This window comes from Rhinoraja longicauda, chromosome 44 (genome assembly GCF_053455715.1).
Source record: "Rhinoraja longicauda isolate Sanriku21f chromosome 44, sRhiLon1.1, whole genome shotgun sequence".
NCBI lineage: Eukaryota > Metazoa > Chordata > Chondrichthyes > Rajiformes > Arhynchobatidae > Rhinoraja > Rhinoraja longicauda.
In genome coordinates, this window is record NC_135996.1 from 8,021,338 (window position 1) to 8,026,576 (window position 5,239).

Here is a 5,239-nt window from a genome sequence, read left to right on the forward strand (position 1 = left end):
ACCCATTCCTTCTCTCCTGAGATGCTGCCTGACCTGCTGAGTTACTCCAGCATTTTGTGAATAAATACCTTCGATTTGTACCAGCATCTGCAGTTATTTTCTTATACAAAAAGCTGGAGTAACTCAGTGGGTCCGGCAGCATATCCGGAGAGAAGGAATTTGTGACGTTTTGTAGATACATAGAAAATAGGTGCAGGGGGAGGCCATTCGGCCCTTCGAGCCAGCACCGCCATTCAATGTGATCATGGCTGATCAGCCACAATCAGTAACCCATTCCTGCTTTCTCCCCATATCCCTTGATACCGCTAGCCCCAAGAGCTCTATCTAACTCTATTTTGAATGCATCTAGTGAATGGAGCATTTTGTGAATAAATACCAGCTTTTTGTATCTATTCTTGGAAAATAGGATTGTTTCATAAACTACTCCGAGAGGCGGGATCCGCCCGGTATCCCAATCACTACCACTGAAATATACAAAATGGCGAAGTAAAAAAATGGGTTTCGCTGCGATGGCCGGGAATCGAACCCGGGTCAACTGCTTGGAAGGCAGCTATGCTCACCACTATACCACCATCGCACTGCAGGCTGTGGACGCGGCGGCCACTCAACGCTCGGCTCCCGCTACCCGCGTTGCTCTGACGTTGTGAGTGGTTCATTTACAAATGTAAACGCATTTCATTCTTGCTTCTCACGCACCCGCTCACCAACCAATATTTTACCAGCATTCTTTTCTTTCAAAGTTTCACTGTCCAATAGTTGGGAAAGTCTGCAGTAAGTATTTGGATTTCAAGTTGACTGAACCCCGAACTACGAACTAAAGACTTTAAATTTAGAGATACAGCGCGGAAACAGGCCCTTCGGCCCACCGAGTCCGTGCCGCCCACCTTTTTAGCAGAAGAAGTTCTCCTGAGATGCTGCCTGACCTGCTGAGTTACTCCAGCATTTTGTGAATAAATACCAGCTTTTTGTATCTATTCTTGGAAAATAGAAGTGGAATTGTTTCATAAATAGGTGCAGGAGGAGGCCATTCGGCCCTTCGAGCCTGTACGCACCACCATTCAATGTGATCATGGCTGATCATTCTCAATCAGTACCCCGTTCCTGCCCTCTCCCCATACCCCCTGTCTCCGCTATCCTATCCCCGCACACTAACACTATCCTACACCCACTAGGGACATTTTTTACATTTTACCCAGTCAATTAACCTACAAACCTGTACGTCTTTGGAGTGTGGGGGGAAACCGAAGATCTCGGAGAAAACCCCACTTAGGTCACGGGGAGAACGTACAAACTCCGTACAGACAGCGCCTGTAGTCAGGATCGAACCTGAGTCCCCGACGCTGCATTCGCTGTAAGGCAGCAACTCTACCGGGACTTGGGGGGTTATTTTTTGTCTTTGCAAAGTTTATAGTTTGGTCTTCTAGATTGAACTGCCGTTTATTGTTTATTCTGGTGTCTACTGAGTACATATTTATGCAAAGAAGATAGACACAAAATACTGGTGTAACTCAGCGGGACAGGCAGCATCTCCGGAGAGAAGGAATGGGAGACGTTTCTTCAGATCCGCCTCGACCCGAAACGTCACCCATCCCTTCTCTCCAGAGATGCTGCCTGTCCCGCAGTTACTCCGGCATTTTGTGTCTATCTTTGGTTTAAACCAGCATCTACAGTTCCTTCTTACATATTTATATCTCTGTTGTGCAACTTGCAACTACGAATTTCCTTGAACTACAGAGTGCTGGAGTAACTCAGCGGGTCAGGCAGCATCTGTGGAGAACATGGATAGGTGACGTTTCACAGAGTGCTGGAGTAACTCAGCGGGTCAGGCAGCATCTGTGGAGAACATGGACGTTTGGGGTTTAGTTTAATTAATTACAAGTTTTCAATCGGAGGCGTTTCGTGAGAAATAAAATACTTTTTTTTTTTACTGTTCAGGAATGATCTGAAAAACCGAATTCCCCAAATCGGAAACTAGCAAATTATAAGAAATCAGAACAATCTATTCCGCATAATTCAGGAGTGGTGTGTGAACGGCAGATACCTGTTCCTGCAGACGCCTGCGGGCACCTGGACGCTGTTACCTGTCCCCTGAACGCCCGTGGTTACCTGGACATTATTACCTGTTGTTCAAACACCTCTGGTCACCTGTTGTTCAGGTAGTCCGTATTTACCTGCACACTGCCTGTTACCTATTCCCGCAGACGCCTGTAGTTACATTGTTACCTGTTGTTCAAACACCTGTGGTTACCTGTTGTTCAAACACCTGTGGTTACCTGTTGTTCAAACACCTGTGGTTACCTGTTGTTCAGCAGTCCGTGTTTACCTGCACACTGCCTGTTAGCTATTCCCGCAGACACCTGTAGTTACATTGTTACCTGTTCCCTCAGTGCTTGTAGTTACATGGACATTGTTACCTGTTGTTCAAACACCTGGGGTTACCTGGACACTTACCTGTTGCTCAGCAGCCAGTGGTTACCGGTAGTCCTGGTAACTGCGCCTGAACCAAGAGAAGCCACCTTTCCTGTCGCCATTATTCACAAAATGCTGGAGTAACTCAGCAGGTCAGGCAGCATCTCAGGAGAGACGAGGAATGGGTCGAGACCCGAAACGTCACCCATTCCTTCTCTCCTGAGATGCTGCCTGACCTGCTGAGTTACTCCAGCATTTTGTGGATAAATACCTTCGATTTGCACCAGCATCTGCAGTTATTTTCTTACACTTTCCCATCGCCATGATCACGGTGAATGGCGGTGCTGGCTCGAAGACCCGAATGGCCTACTCCTGCACCTGTTGTCTATTGATCCCTGGATGGGAGGAGATGGGGAGATGTTTGTGATGGGAGTGGTGGTCAGTGTTGGACTATCAATGCCTCTTGTCCGTCGCAGGGGCCGGCCGCTCAAACACAAATGCAAACACACGCAGAAAAACAAGTTATTTTTTGTATTTTATTAGGAAAGGTATGCCCTTAATAATGGTACAAAAATGTATATACAAGATTTATTTAACAATCTGTATCATTTTCTAAAAACACGGCTAGTTCTAAAGGAATCCTGTACACGAGATACTGAAAATCTGTAACTGCACTAAAGGCGCACCAGGTACAAGTCAAAGCGTCCTCACAAACAGAGGCAACGAGTTCATTCCCTTTTGACCCACCGATAATCTGAACGAAGGGTCACCAAAAACCGCAAGCTGAGCATCTGATAAACACGTCAGGATAAAACCCCAGGGAAAGAAACACAGATATACACAGCTTTTCTGAACAATGTTGGCGGGCAACGCAGGATAAAATCATTCAGACACAGCATGACTGAAGCTGGGGGTCGATGGGGACAAGGGCGAGGGAGGGGGGCTGAGAGAATGCATTTGCCCAAAGGATCAAAGTTACTGCTTGGATTCAGTCACCTGTTGCTACTTTTCCCACAACAATCGGCCCAACCACTTAAAACTCAAGATTATGGAAGAAAAACTGCAATAAGATATTTACAGAACTGGAGTAATGATTGTATTTTATTGGAATAGCATCCTCTAACAAGTGTGGAAATGCAGCCATTGTCTTGGAACACATTTAAATGCTGGTAATAAACACTGGAACCAACGGAGTGGGTGTTTCTGACAAGGGTTGACTGCTGCTCAGGTTCACCAGTTACCATGCACAGACCATCACGTTTATTTTTAAAGGATTTAAGGCTGCAAGTCCCTACTGTGAGCAGAACTAATAGTGATCAGCTGGGGTTTTGCACTGCCACAGTCTCCATCTGACCTGATACTGGGTGACACAAGGGGGTGTTAGAGTCTTGGCAATGGCACCAGGGCAGGTTGGAAGGTTTAAGATACATTAGGGTTAAGGTTGGTCCATGTTGGGCCCAGCTCTCTGTGGAGACACGGGCTGCTCGGACACATCTGACCATGGTATGTTGCAGTCCCGTTAGCCAGTGAGCAGTGGGATGCACAGCTCCAACTTTGCTCTCAGGCAACACTGAATGAGCGAGCAGTTCTTGGCTGAGCTCCACCCCAGTTCGTGGCTGGTCCATTACGTTGGTCAGAGCTCAGCAGCCCAGACTGCAGGAGGGGAGAATCCCCAGACTCACTGGTGAAAGCTAATTCCATGGATGGGGAACTGGGGGTTTGAATATCAGTCAACAAAGGACTTGGAGATGTAATGGGCACTGATCTTCATGCAGGAAGACCACTTTGCAGCAAAGTAAGGCTGGATTTTAGACTCTCCAAACAATACATCACGTTTGGGGAACCCAATAAAACTGCTCTCCTTAAATGATAAAGGCTTCACCGATGTGGAACAAACAGCATGATACATTGCAGACCCTTCGTTATTAACGAGAATGAGACAAATGCTCCCTTTCATATTCCAGTCATGACCATAGTTTTTAGCTTCTGCTGTGTGGCATCCACCCTGACCCCACTCTGCAAACAGCCAGTTCTCTATCTCCGGCTTACAATGCTGTCCCACCTGGACCAGTGGAATTTAGCAAATGGCTGCTGACATTCGGAAAACAAGGACAATGTCAGGCTTCTCAACTGGAACGTTAGCTGGAGATACAAGGCCACAAAGGCCCTTATGAGGTAGGAAAGGTATTCAAAAGGTGAATGAGAGCAAAAGCTTCAAATGGAGAATCCTTGAGCTGTGACATTTAGGTTAATTGCTCTGAGCCATTCTTTGGTGGCAGCCTGGCAAGAAAGGAAACTAATGGAGAACAGAGCAAAGAGGCAGCCTCCTGCTGCTGACTGTATTATGCAAGCGAAGTAACCAATGATCCTGCAGGTATCACAAAATGCTGGAGTAACTCAGCGGGTCAGGCAGCATCTCTGGAGAGAAGGAATGGGTGACGTTTCGGGTTGAGACCCTTCTTCAGACTGATGAAGGGTCTCGACCCGAATCATCACCCATTCCTTCTCTCCAGAGATGCTGCCTGACCTGCTGAGTTACTCCAGCATTTTGTGATACCTTCGATTTCTGCAGTAATTTTCCTACACAATGATCCTACAGGTACAGCTAAAATTGTGGCTGTAATTTCCATACTGTCAAACAACATCGGTCTTCCACTTGGGCAGTAACAACCTCTATTAGGGGGAAGAAAACACAAGTAAACTAAAGATAGACACAAAATGGTGGAGTCACTCAGCAAGACAGGCAGCATCTCTGGAGAGAAGTGATGAGCGACTTTTCAAGTTGAGACCTTTCTTCAGTTTGAAGAAGGGTCTTGACCCGAAACGTCAC

General features: G+C 46.7%; 1 non-coding gene across 1 annotated transcript; it reads right to left on the minus strand.

Moving 5' to 3' along the window:
* Positions 1-505: 505 nt before the first annotated feature.
* On the minus strand, positions 506-577 carry trnag-ucc (transfer RNA glycine (anticodon UCC)). Its single transcript has one exon. It is a non-coding gene; the product is annotated as a tRNA-Gly (tRNA).
* Positions 578-5,239: the final 4,662 nt, after the last annotated feature.